Source organism: Phaenicophaeus curvirostris, chromosome 1, assembly GCF_032191515.1.
Source record: "Phaenicophaeus curvirostris isolate KB17595 chromosome 1, BPBGC_Pcur_1.0, whole genome shotgun sequence".
In the NCBI taxonomy this organism is placed as follows: domain Eukaryota; kingdom Metazoa; phylum Chordata; class Aves; order Cuculiformes; family Cuculidae; genus Phaenicophaeus; species Phaenicophaeus curvirostris.
In genome coordinates this window covers 32086980-32101599 of record NC_091392.1, presented here as the reverse complement: position 1 = coordinate 32101599, position 14620 = coordinate 32086980, and the positions used below count along the sequence as shown (strand labels likewise).

General features: G+C 40.6%; 1 long non-coding RNA gene across 1 annotated transcript; it reads left to right on the top strand.

Moving 5' to 3' along the window:
- Positions 1-268: 268 nt before the first annotated feature.
- On the top strand, positions 269-9168 carry LOC138718024 (uncharacterized). Its single transcript, XR_011337001.1, has 2 exons — positions 269-403; positions 8855-9168. It is a non-coding gene; the product is annotated as an uncharacterized lncRNA (long non-coding RNA).
- Positions 9169-14620: the final 5452 nt, after the last annotated feature.

Below are 14620 nucleotides of genomic sequence, written 5' to 3'. Positions count from 1 at the left end.
TTCACAGAAAGGGTCATTGGGCACTGGCACAGGCTGCCCAGGGAGGTGGTTGAGTCACCTTCCCTGGAGGTGTTTAAGGCACAGGTGGACGAGGTGCTAAGGGGCATGGTTTAGTGTTTGATAGGAATGGTTGGACTCGATGATCCGGTGGGTCTCTTCCAACCTGGTTATTCTATGATTCTATGATTCCTCAGTGCTACAGCTGTGTTAAAGGAGCCTTCCCTCTCAGGTTCTCTGTGGCAGGTGATAAGGATGTTCGCATCTTGAAGGCCAAGTGAGATTTCTACTGCCAAGACAGTAAAAGTGTAAGTCCTTATTCTAGGGAACACCAGGTTCCAGACACCTGTCAGCACTTGAGGCATGGATTAAGTGCAAAAAATCCCATGACAATTTCTTGACACAGGTGAGTCAACTAGGGGAGGTGCTCTGCTGTGCCTCTTACTCATGAAGAGACTGGCTGGGGGTGTAAAGGCTGGGGGCAGCTTTGGTGGCAACCCTGAGATTGTATAGCTTAAAATCCTAAGGTAAATGAGCAAAACAAGTAGTAAAATTGCCAGTCTTGACTTTTGGAAAGCAAATTTCAGCTTGTTAGGGGATCTGCTGGACAGGATCACATGGGAGACAGTTGCCTCTGGGACAGCTAGTTGATCTTCAAGAACAGCCTCTTCGAAGCACAGAATTGGTCGATTCCAAATCACAGAAAGTTGAGCAAATGCAGTACAAGGCCACAGTATGGATAAGCAGGACACTCTTGACTGACCTCAAGTATAAAAGAGAAGTATGCAGAAGGCAGAGACAGGTCCAGGACTACCTGGATGGAATATAGAGTCGTTGCCCAAACCTGCAGGGAGGGAGTTAGGAAAAAAAGGGCTTTAGTAAGTATGTTGGCAGCAAAAAGACAGCTACTGAAAAGGTGGGCCAAGTACTTTGTGTGGCTGGGAAACCTACTGATGAAAGGCATGCAAGGAGTTGAGGTGTTCAATGCCTTATTTTGCCATTTATTGTTTAGTTTTGCTTTTGATTGGTAAGTTTTTCACTCAGTCCTAAGGCTGACAGAAGAATCCAAAGGAGAGAAGCTGTAGCCACAGTAAAGCACTTAAGCCAATCAGACATACACAAGTTCATGGAAACAGATGGGATGCATCCGAGGGCACTGAGGAACCTTGCCCATGTCACTCAATCTGCTGCCATTGGCTTTGACGGGTTGTGGTAACTGGGGACAGAAGGAAAAAGCCAAATGTCATACGCTCCTTCAAGGAGGTTGGGAAAGAGGGTGTAGGGGACTACAGATAAGGAGTTTATCCTCAGTGTCCTGGAAGATTACTTCCTCCTGGAAATCATTTTTGGTCTCATGAAGCACAGGAAGGTGATTATAAATTATTAGGAAAAGGCAGCATGAATTTACCAAGGGTAAATTGTCCCTGATCAGCCTAATTGGTTGATTCTGGTAAGATGACTGGTTCTGTGAACAAGGGAAGAGTAGTGAATATTGTTTACATTGACTTTATCATGTCTTTTCCCAAGGTCTCTGATAGTACCCTGCAAGTCAAAATAGTGAGATATGGACATGGTAAGTAGATGATAAGGTGAATGGAAAACTGGCTGGCCTACCAGGCTGAACAGGTTGTGACTGGCAGTACAAAGTCCATCTGACAGCTGGTTGCTTGTGGCAGTTCTGGGCTGATGTGGTTTGTTGTCTTCACTGTTAATGATCTGGACTATGGGAGAGAGTGTGCTGTCAGCAAATTTATGGATTATACCAGCCTGCAGGGGAGAAGTTCATGTGCTGGAGGGTAGAGCTGTTACTCCGAGGGACCATCACAGGCTGGAGGAATGGGTTAGCTGGGGCCTTGCTAAACTCAGCAAAGAGAACAGAGAAGTCGTGCATTAAACACAGAATAACACCCTGCGCTTGTGCATGCTGGAGGTCAACTGACCAGAGAACAGCTTTGCAGAAGAGGAGCTGGGGTCCTGGTAGACACATTGAACATTAGTTGGCAGCTGGGGCAAACAAGGTTGACCTTATCCTGGATTATATTAGCAAGATTTAACCAGCAGGGAAGTGCTTATTCTCCTCTGCTTGGCACTTACAAGACTAGTTCTGGAGTGCCGTTTTTGTCTGCCCAGCACAAGACAGTGCCATACTGCTGTGAATGCACCAGAGGGTCACCAAGATCGTACAGGCTGGAGTACAACCATGTGAGAGTGTGGTGGAGTGAACATAGAGAAGAGACCCAGGCTCTTCTTGGAGACGTATGGTGATAGCAGAAGAGGTAGTGAACGCAAGCTGCAATACAGGAAATTCTGCTGTAAGGAAAAATATTTTCACTGCTAGATTGACCAAATGCTGGAATTGGTTTTCAATAGATATTGTGGAATCTCAGTCCTTGGAGATATTAAAAACCTGCTTAAGCAACCTACTTTAGTTGGAGCTGCTTTGAGTGAGAAGTTGGACTAGCTGACCTCCAGGGATCACTTTCAACCTGTCCATTAGACGGCCAACACAGAGAACAGCAGATGGCAACAGTTTGCCACTGCAGATCTGCCAGAACCCTTACTGCTGTTAGAGAGGGTGTCAGAGATGAGGCACCCACGGATTTCAATGTCAAAAGTTGGCAGCTGAGTTTCAATTTTGAGGACTAATATTTTCATTGTAGAAACCTAAAATCTGCCTGAATCCCTTTTTAAATCTGGTATTTAGTACTGAACTTTGAAAAGCATGGGTCTGTTTCTAAAAACCTAAGAAGATGATAAATCAGGATTGCTTTGAGGAACAGTTTCCTTCCTATTGTCCTAAGATGAGATTGGAGATAGTAGGAAGTGATGGATGTTCTGGAGTGGCCCTGTTGTTTTCAGGATTGTAAATTGTTGTTTTCATTTGTGGTTTTCTTGTCTGCTTAATAGTTAATGCATACTTGTGTGTAGATAGCTAATGTACATGACTACAATTTGCACATTTTTGGAGTTAGGTCATAATTGTCTTCCAACTAGCCTTAATTCCCATTTCCAAACACTCAGTTTAACTTCAGCATTAGCAAAACTATATGTAAATGTGATGTTTGTGCACTCACAGTGTTGTGCAGGGCTGTATGTGGAGCTGTGCATTACAAGAACTGCATAAAATGTAAAGCTGACTTATATTAGTGTCTTTCTGTTAAGAAGTATGCACATTCTAAACGTAGTGCTTGGAAAAAAGTGATCAATCTCCTTGTGACTGTGATCAAATTCTATACATTTTATAAGGAACAGTAAGAACACTAAAACCTGAATGTACATGATACATGCCTTAATGGAATATATGATCTTTCCTTCTTCTGAAGTAATCATTCATGTTTTACAAAATTGAGAGGGGTCTCTGATTCGGCAGCAGCTTCCACAGGTATAGATAACAGGATGAATTCAAGGGAGTGGATAAACACAACCATTACCTTAAAGAAAAACATCCAGTATGGTTTTAACATTTGATAACTAAAAAGTATTACTTTTATTTTGTCTTAAACCTAGCATTTCATCATTAGTTTGTTAATGCTTCTCTGTCTGACAAAACAGAATATAAACTCTCTTTGTCTTTCCTCAATTCTATGTTAATACATCCACACACTGACTTATTTCTGACTAGAAATATGGGGAAGGAGAAGATGGGATTTGCCAGATGGGGAAAGAAAAAAATATTTACCAGCTTTCACTACTTGGATTAAATTGCATCATACTCTGTAAAAGAAATTATGTGGCTGTTCAGTGTTTTTCTAGAAGTAGTTCTATGATCCCAAAACAGTAACGTTTCCAGTGCATCTAATAAAAGCCTCACACACATGCTGGTCACAAAAATATGCTTCTACAAAAGAAGTTGTAACTAATGAGTTTCTTTTCCCTTACTTAAGAAAATAATTTCTATTTAAATATCTTTGAAATGTCGAGATCTGCATCTTTTTAGAAGCTATATCTTAAAGCTTATTATATAATCTGAAAACTATCAAACATACAATCTTCCTAATGTGCCAGGACTTTGATTACATGAAAATACTTAATTGGTTGACAGTAAATATTCATAAATGGTGTATGTATGTGGTACATATGTCATATGTGTACTGGAGTATCTTCAGTCAAAGTCATCACATTTCTTTCCTTTGTGAGACTGGGTAGAGGCAGCTGATAGGCCTGGAGTCATAGTCAATGGGGATCTGGTTAAAACACTCAATATTGTCCAGGAAGTGAGTCAACTCTAAAGCAGGCATCTACTTTTAGTCAGATGAATCTCTCTGGGCTCCATTGATATAGATATGTCAAGTTGGATGAGGTGGATCCCACCCTTACATTTCTTTGATGTTTCTACTCATTTAAGAGTGAATTGAAGCACTTCAAAAAGAAGTTTGTAGTGCAGTTTGTCTCAGCCTTCCTGAGTTAGGTTCAGTAGCTAGCGTGTATGTATCAGCCTGACTGAGTTAGCTGCGAGTCACCAGCCTAGCGTTGCCAGCTGCGTTTGTGGACTCCACCATACACAAACTCTTCATGGCCCATATGTAAGTCTCTGGTGCCTTCAGCATTGAAATGCAATAAGTTCCTTTGGTGTTCTTACTAAAATCTGACTTTAATAACAGCCATATTTACACTGCAGAAAGCTTGCTTTTTAAATAGCTCCGGAACTTAAATTAAGTTGGCTGACAGATTCTTTCAAGTGTTGTAAGAACTGTACCAAATCTGTATCAGATACAAATTCTGATTGAATATCATTATGAAATGCATGCTGATTCTGTGTGTGAATTTGTTTAGTGGCATGTGAGTAGAGAAACAGCCTCATCTTATTGTTCAGGACCTACCACTATGCCTCTTCTCTGGAACAGAGAAAAACTTGGAAAGATTTGGTTGAAGCTACTAATATGCTTTAGAAAGTCTTATGGTTCAACATGCACAGGAAAAGGGGAAGCGACCCTGAACTTCTAAGCTCTTTGTTTCATTCCATGTCATATTCTCCAAACACTCTGCCCTTTTTTAACCGTATCCCCCATCTCAGCTGTGTTGTTTGTCTAATGCCTAATTCTTCCCTGGCAGGTAGAGGAAAATGATGAAAGAACGGATGGCTTAGAACAGTGGCTGGCAGCTTGTAAGTCCTTATAGCAACCACCAGCACTCCATCTCCTCATAGACCGGGTAGCCCTTACGAGCTTTAACTTGCAGCCTGGCAGTGTGCCGTGAGCATGCAGAAGAGGTATGAGCAGGTGTCCTCCACTGACTCTTGTTAGCTTTGCATGAATGAAGAATAGAGAAAGAAACTAACAGCAGCATGAAATTTAAAGAATTGGTATTCTGTATTTTTGTTAATAACCTCTGAAGTAGCATGACATCTGGATGGGAATTACTCTTTCCTCCTGAGATATCCCAGCGGTCAGGTTGTGATAGGGATGCTTCCTCTCCCACTTACTCCAAGGCTGAAATCCTTGAGGCAGTTTATTTGTTCCTCTGCTCTGCATCCCTCTGTGTGATCCTGGATGTCCATTGCCTGGAGGAAGTCAGAGTACAGCTCAAGGTGCAGAGGCTTCCTTAATAACGTGGGAGGAGAAATGGGAGTGGATTTCACAGAAACCTCTGATGAGGAAGCTGACTAAGCAAGCCAGTGGGGAATGGCTGCATTCCAGGGGAGTTCCCTAATTGCTGCGCCACTGGGGAATGCTGGGGAGCGTATCCTGGCCAGTGCCAGACAATCTTGTCTTCAACTGCCTTTGCCCAAGCACTTGACCGAGGGGTTGTGCTTGAATGCTGTTTCCCGATTCAGCCCCACAGGTGAGGCGAGGAGGAAGCTTTCTGTTGTGGGAATTTCATTCAGGCTTGCAGGGTGAGCTAGCAAATTTCAAACTCTGTCAAAATATTAAGGCTACAATTCCTTGCCTTACGGCAAAAGTTTAAGTTTACAGGGATCCAAGTATTCCAGTACCAACAGATGCCTCACGGGAGATGGTGAAGCTCTGCAGTGCCTTTGAACCTTCCAAGAACGGATGCCAAATGACAAAAATGTCTGGTATCTCAACATTGTGCCCAAAATAACAGGCTAAACTAGGATTTATGCTTGCAGGGAAATCTTTTCACTGCGTGAATGCTATAGTTTTGCACCTGTAAGAAGTTGGTGTGCTGCCTGGCCTTTAACTAATTGCAGTTTGGGAAATGTTGTACAGTCTTCTTAACATGGGCTTTATGATAAGTAAACATTATGTCCTGTTTACGTGGTGACATCCAGTAAAACATAAATATCATTTGAGAACAGTTTGTTACTGTGATTTAAGTAAACTTCATGGGTTCTTTGTCCACGATTTTGTCTACTTTGTAAATCTGTCCTATTCCAATAAATAGACTTGAAAGCTAGAAAAAATGTCAGGGAATGTGAGTTTGCATCTTCTTTGCTGTCTGTATTCTTATGGAAATAATTTTAGGAAGACAGCAGCTTGCATATACCAAGTGAATAATTTTATGGGAAGAAAAGAACCGTTGTGTGTATAGGAAAAAAGGTATACAAAGTGATAGTGTTTGAAAAGTAAAGTCAAATTTAAAGGAGAGGTGTCATTGATTTTACATAGTGTAACTATGAATTGTGCATCCATCCAAATCAAGATGTAAAACATAAAGTATCATGGGTATTATGGAAAGAGTGTCTATGATGTTTATTTGATGTAGATAACCTAGAAGCTTCTTTTAGCTCTAGACACTTTGATTATGTGTCCAACCAAAACCGATTAAAAATGAGAAAATTCTCATAGCAAACAAGCTCTGCTTTGTTGTGTTGTATGTGGAGACACCACAATTCTGATAGCTGGACCTGATGGAACAGCTAATAACAGTAGGCTGTTGTCCTCGCTTCGCCACCTTGAGTTTTGATGAGACAAACGCATTTTCCGACCACAGATAAATCTTGGGTTTGAAATTACTTTTCTACTTTTTTCTACCAACTGTGTATTTATTCACTTGTCCCATCCTTCCCAACTTTTGCCAGTCTGTCCCTTGGTCCTATTAAGTTCATATTCTCCTTAATTAGCCAATCCTAATTCAGTTTATCAGGTTGTTCGTCTGTGCCCTAACCTCTTTGTTTAGTAAAACCTTGTCCTAGAAGCCCAAAGCTCCAGTCTTCCCACCACTCACTTCGAGTTCCTCCAGTAACATCCCAGTCCTGATCTCTGTTACTATGTAGCCAAACAAAGCTGATTTCTCTCTGCTCCCTACCCTATCTGTCTCTTTCTGCCTTCTCCATCCTCCAGCCTGTCCTAGTAGCCTTGTCTCCAGTCTTGCCCCAACTTATTTGTCAGGTGAGTTACTGCTTGCTCTGTAGAAAATCTCTTAATGAGATTTTATGCCTCTCCCATTTTGTCTCCTTTTTCTTACCCTTCACTGATCACGTTATGTACTGTACTTTAAGTGTGTAAGTCTGCTAAAGAAAGAAAAGGAGGCCGTGTTAAGTGCCTAATGTTTAAAAGTTGATGGTAGGAATAGCCTACATGGTTCATAGGTTCACTTGAAGAGGTGGTTCATAATACCAAAGAAATCTGCTTGAAGTAGACAGTGTGAATACCCCTTAGTATTGAAGTTATCAGTGTAACTATAAGCAAATACGACATTTTCTTGATAGATTGAGGCAGCTTCTGCAGGCTGGTGCACTGCTGAAGTTTTATCGGCATTGTTCCTGGAATCTCCAATATTCAACTTAACCTGAAATACCAGACAAATGTAGCTATAAATAGTGACTGTATAAAATGTTGTCTGCTGGAAAAGTTTTTCAAATTGATGCAAACAGAAATACCTCTACCCTCTTACTTATTTATGACTGAAATACTAGAGTCACAGTCATAACTCTTTGCAGTGGAAATGGTATCATCATAGGTGACATAACTAGGAGTCTTCCAGGAATGAATAAATAGACTGACCTTATGTCTCACGTAATGAATATCCAGCACAATCTTTGAGTGACTCCATCTAAATACAATAGAATTTAGCTCTAAAAGAACTGTAAAAATGAAATAAATGACAGTGTGTTGAATGTCAGGATCCAGCTCTCAAAAGCATGGATCTTTTTTTTCCTAGTGAAAAACATAGAGCATGAAATGAAGGAGAACCAAAAAGAAGAAAGGGAATAGAAATGTTTGTACCTGCATGTCTTATTTAAAACTTTAATATGTTTTAATTAAGCAGGTAATCTGAAATAAATATATCAAGATAGTATGTAATAAGGCATCATTTATATAACTCACAGCAGTAGTAAAGAAACAGTCTTTTAAAGAAGTACAGCTTATGAAATCATGCTGTTCCCCCGTTCTATCTCAGCCTACCCCCTGAAAATAGCATTTGGGCAGTTTCAGTCATGTACCGTAAGTAGAAATCTCACAACCACTAAGTTTCTAGAGGATGTTCAGAGTAGCTACTGAGATGGGCTAATGCTGAGTGCTGTTTTGTCAGAGTCATCAGAAGTTGCTGTAAAATCTCTACCAAATCCTGAATCAGCTGTTAAAAACTGCACCAGCTGCGCTTGGCCCCACCTCTGTCTCCTCCTGCTTCTTGCCCCATTTGATCCAGCTGTCATCCAAAGGCTTGTAACTATGCAGCTTCCCTGCTCTTGTTTTCAGGAGTTTGTAAATATGCTTTTATGGGCTGTTAAACACCATTGATGGAAACGCTTCATACGAGTGTCTCTCACACTGGACATAAAAAAAATCATATAAATAATGCAACACAAAAAAACTTGAATCAGAGTTTGTGCCTTCTAAGATGTTCAGTCAATCAGGCTTAAGACACAAATCCAAAAGGAAAACAAGTTTCCTTAGATTGATTTTCACTGAACTGTGTTTTAATTACTCTAACTTTCAACTTTGATTTCCAGTAGGCTATTACTATGTACCAGAACAACAGCTTTAGTTTTCTTCTTCTGGGAGATGATCAGCTTCATTATTTAAATAAATTGATGAAATCTGTGACTAGCAAATCTTAATTTTATACTGAATTGTAATAGAATACCGTGTCCAGTTTTAGACACTAAACCTGAAGAAAGAGGAGAGTCAGCTGGAGCCAGACCAGAGGAGAGTGGCAAGAAAGATCAGAAGTATAGAAATTATAACCCAAAAGAAAAAACTGAATAAATTATGTTAGTTTAGTCTGACACAGAAAAGATAGAACAAAGACATTATAACACAAGAGGTTGCTCCAAGGAGGAAGAGAACAATCTATTTCTTTTGCCTGTGTTTAATAGAAGAAGAAGTAATAGGCTTAAATTACAGCAAGGAAGATTTATTTTAGAAATTACAGAAAACTTTAATGGTGAGGATAGGGAATAGATTGCTTGGCAAGCTTGTGGAGTTTCCACCTCCATTGTAGATCTGTAAGATCAGAGTACTTGAATAACTGCTTTCTGCAGGCAGAAGGATAGATTAGGTGTCTTCTAGAGGTCCCTTCTAGTTCTACTGTATATTTTACTCTAGTAGTACAACTGTAGTTTAAAAGATAGTGCTCATGTACTCTCCTTACACTGTCTCATCCTTGTCTTCAAGCAGTGATAAAATCCTTCTGTAGAAAAGAGAGTAAACAATGCTATTACTCCAGCAATCTTGTAATGAAAAATGGAAATACATCTTGGAATAAAGTACTTTTTGATATACCTTCATTTAGATAATTGCCCAGAAGTACTTGGAAAGTTGGTTGTAATAGGGGAAAAACATATAATGTGATAAAATTCATTTGTTTAAAATTACTTTTTCAGCACCTGTTACTGTTGTACTGAATGATATCACCGTAGATCACTCATGTGGGAACTTCAGAAATCAATTGAATAAAATTGCCCTAATTGCATTCAGAATACTAAATATAGTTTTAGATTTTTATATTATCATTCCTTCTATTTGAAAGATTTCATTTAACTGGAAATACTAGAAGTCGCACTTTAGTTCTTAAAAGTTGTATGTATCATGTGAAATCCATTTAAAAAATAAAAGGATAAAGTAAAATGTAGACATTTCAGAGATAACTTTTAAAATTCCTATTACTGTCTTTGCAGTTGAATCCTCCAGAATAAAATGGAGTTCGGCAGAGGAGAGTGACTGCCAGCATTGTCTGTAATGTGACTGGGGTGTAGCATTTCTGCGGCAGAATGTCATAGACATTTGACTCAGCTATTCTGCTTTTTGAATATTTAATTTTTAAATAGTATATTCTGTTCAGTTGTGGAAAGTTTTCTATGGACAAAACCAGGAGCAGAGAAATTGGTTTAAATTCAGGGCTGCAGTGCCCAGCTCATGGCATCTTGCCAGCTACCTGAATCCTAATTCCCCTTTAGCTGCTTAGACCTCAGGAGAGCTTGGTCCCAAAGAATGGCACTGTCAGCCATCAGAGCTGAGCCGTGCTTGGCAGGAGCTTGGGTTCTGGCTCGTGAGAAGCACTGTTAGTCATAGAATCACAGAATCATAGAATAACCAGGTTGGAAGAGACCCACCGGATCATCGAGTCCGACCATTCCTATCAATCACTAAATCATGCCCCTTAGCACCTCATCCACCCGTGCCTTAAACACCTCCAGGGAAGGTGAATCAACCACCTCCCTGGGCAGCCTGTGCCAGTGCCCAATGACCCTTTCTGTGAAAAATTTTTTCCTAATGTCCAGCCTAAATCTCCCCTGGCGGAGCTTGAGGCCATTTCCTCTTGTCCTGTCCCCTGTCACTTGGGAGAAGAGGCCAGCTCCCTCCTCTCTACAACCTCCTTTCAGGTAGTTGTAGAGAGTTGTAGAGTCCTTCCTCAAATTTCTCAGATGTAGACCCTGGGATACCACTGTACCTTCAGGTTCCACATTTCTGGCACAGGGACTCCATGTGGCTATTGGGTCACGTCACCTTGTCCCAGGCCTACTTCAAACCTTCTTCCTCCCTTTGCTTTCTCATCAGAGGCAGAGCTACCTTTACATGCAATGAGACCAGTCTTTCTGCCACTGGCTTAACTGTGGGTCCTACTTGGTAGGTAAGGCTTAACGACACTGCCAGGAGCATAGGTAGGATGGGTGGGAGACACTGGTTTAAACGCTGCTCCAGATGAAGATGTAATTAGAAAGCAGGTGTATTGCTGAAGGAATTGTAAATAGGAAACATGCAGATTAAAAATACCAACAAGATTTATCATGAGTTTAGTTCTAGTAATGTCAGAGTTGACATGGCTTTGCAAGGCTGCAACAGTAGAAATCAATGCACTGAAAGGATGTAGCTACTTATTCAATGAGTGGGAAACTATGCCAAAATTTTGGCTTCACTCGAGTGTAAATATTGGACTTGAATATCTATGCTTCTGCAGACATACATCCCCTATAGATTTCAGCACGGGGTAGAGGTATATGAAGTTAATTTTATTTAAAATTGGTCAGCTATTGGCCTCAGTAATAGTCAGCTCTGTCCTTAATAGTCATTGGCAAGATGCTCTGCCTTCTCAAAACCGTGTACCTTCTAGTGTTTGAAGTCAATTGATTAAAGCTCAATTAGGCCTTGCCACTGGTATTTTTCAAACTGTGACCCAAAATAAATTTCTGGAACATACTAAAACACTAAGTGTTATCAAGACAAAAGTTCATGGTTGTCCATATGTAAAGAATAAACAGTGGCCCAGCCCACTGGGAATCTCCGCACCATTCAGCAACTCATTGTCATGCTTAAATTCTTCATGACTCTGACTCCTAAGAACATATGTTCATATGAAAAACATATTAAAATTAAACCCAGTTTAATAAACTGTCACTTTTTTAATTGTCAAGCTCAAAAGGAAATAGATAGTTTCAAGGAGAAAAAACAAATCTTCACTGATTTTTGTTGCATTTATAAACTCAGCGCTCTGTTCCAGGCATTCATGTTCTCTAATGGAGATCAGGCCCATGTTCAAAGTGGTTTTACAGGTACATTTCCTTACATTCAATAGACACAATGGATTTTAAACAGTTTCATAGCAACGGATGGTTCATGATAGCCATTAACCTAGATAAGGCAGTATCAGTTTGGTGCATCCTTAATAGTCCATAATGGTCTGTGGATAATTTTTTTTTTCTCTTCATCTGTTCCTAAGAAGGTTTTTTGTTCTTTGTTTGGTGGTTTTTTTTCTCTTAGTCTATGTTTTACAGAGCAGGTTCATGTGAATTTTTGCATTCAGTAAAAAAAATTCATACTGAAGAGCTTTATGGTAAGAGTGTTTACCACAAAAAAAAAAAAAAAAAAAAAAAGATGTTTCGCTGGAATCTAGTAGTATTAGTATATTCTAGCAGGTAGTAAAAACCTTTTATAGTTGAATAAATACCTTGACATTAGCTAAACAGACATTCCTAAATAGCAGAGAGTTTTAAATGACTGTTGCTTTACCTGTTAGAATTCAGAAAGGTAGTTTCATGGTCTATTTTTAGTATTAAATTCCTTTATGCTGGTGGGACATGATATATCTCTTCTGCAAGAGAAAATACTGCCAGTGCCATGGTAGAAGAGGAAATCGGTGTGGTACCTGATGGATCAGAAGAGTAGAACTTGAGTGTTCTGGGAAGCGCAGAGCTGGGAGGTAAGGATCAGTGCTGGTGTGCTCTCTCCCCCAGAGCTGTGGGTGTCCCAGCGCTGGAGCAGCTGTGTCAGCTGAGACTCCTGGTGGAGGCGCGGTGCTTGCTGTGGGAGGAAGACGGTGCATCTCAGAGGAAATTACACCACCTCTCCAAGTGGCATAAATTTGACACAACTGCCTCGCACCCCCTACTCACAGGGACGGTTGTGTCGGCACAGTATGTCCGCTAGGGCTTGTGATGTACCTACCCCACACATGTGCCTCCAATGATGTAGCTATGTAGGAAGACTTTTCCAGCACGTGCGTGGGCTTAATTCTGTCCCTGAGACTCTACCAGCATTTACTGTATAGTAATGCAACCATGTTTTTAAAATACTGCTTTAATATACTGTGGTGTGCAATGTGAACTCTTGGGCTGATTATATGGGATGCATATTTGCATGAACCTTAATGAGACTTAGAAAAGTATGAAGCAAATTTTAGATAAAATTGGATGAAATGGCTTAATTCTCCGTAGGTAAAAACTTTAAATTTAAATCAAGTCTTGATTCTGAGACTAATAATTCTTAGACTGGGTGTTTAAAATGACTGAAATTTAAAACCAGATATTTATAATCTAATGTGCGTTATCACCAATGTATTTGTATTGCAGTAAATCCTAGAGCTGTGAACGTTAAAATGACAGATTTCAAAAACCAACATAGGCCTTTCCCAAAACTGCAGGTTGGAGTTTGCTGGTTTTGCCCAGGTGTTCCAAGGGTGGAATCCTGCGCTGCTGCAAACCCAGTCGCCCCTGCACAAGTGTCTGTAGGACACACTTAGTGAACTGTATTGGTGCAGTTCCTATTCCCAATGATGAGGTAAAGCAATACCAATCCTGGCCTTGCTTGACCAATCCTGGTCTTGCTTGCTTTTGGCTGCATCAAAAGAAGCGTGACCAGCAGGTCAAGGGAGGTGATTCTGCCCCTCTATTCCTCTTTGTGAGGCACCACCTGGAGTATTGTGTCCAGTTCTGGAATTCTCAACATAAGAAGGATATGGAGATGTTGAAATGGGTCCAGAGGAGGGCTACAAAGGTGATCAGAGGGCTGGAGCACCTCCCATACGAGAACAGGCTGAGAGAGTTGGGCTTGTTCAGCCTGGAGAAGAGAAGGCTCTTCTCCCTATTATGCTGGGGAGGGACTGTTTACGAAGGCTTGTAGCCTTTAGGACTGGGGGCAATGGGTGTAAACTGGAGAGGGGAAGATTTAGACTAGACATAAGGAAGAATTTCTTCACCATGAGAGTGGTGAGGCCCTGGCCCAGGTTGCCCAGGGAAGCTGTGGCTGCCTCATCCCTGGAGGTGTTCAAGGCCAGGTTGGATGGGGCCTTGGGCAGCCTGGGCTGGTGGGATGTCCCTGCCCACAACAGAGGGGGTTGAACTAGATGATTTTTAAGATCCCTTCCAACCCAAACTATTCTATGATTCTATGATTGATGCATAGGACACAAATTCTCCATTATCTGCCTGAAATACCGTATTTACAGAATAAAACATGAAAGAGGTGGTTTGGATCACAGTCGCTTATTCAACATGCATGTGCTCAGGAGTATTCAAGACTTCATAAATTTTATAAAATTTGTGGGTTTCAGACTTTCCTTCAGCTTAGGGTTTATTTTCCACCTGATTCCCACAGTTCTTGGGGACTTTGTGTTAGACTGAACAGATCATTTATGGGCAGTGGAACTGGTGAATGCCAAATACTTTCAGGTCATTCCCACCACCTTTTAAGGCTCCTTCTTACACAGGGTTTGCCTCATGGATGTTTCACATCAGGTGTCTTCTCATACATAGGTATATCTGCATGTGTATATGTGGCCATGTGTATCTGATGTTAGTTAATTTTTCGTCTTATCTGCTTATTTTTCACTATTCATACCTGTTAATACCACACAGCAGGTTCTGATTGCATCCATTGTGTACACAAAAATGATCAGGACTTTTAAGTAGACTGCCTGTACTAGATATTTTGTTGATTGTCACAAGGTAATGAGGCATCTTCTTGGCCTAGCAAAAGATATTTGTATTTGTTAACTGGAAAGA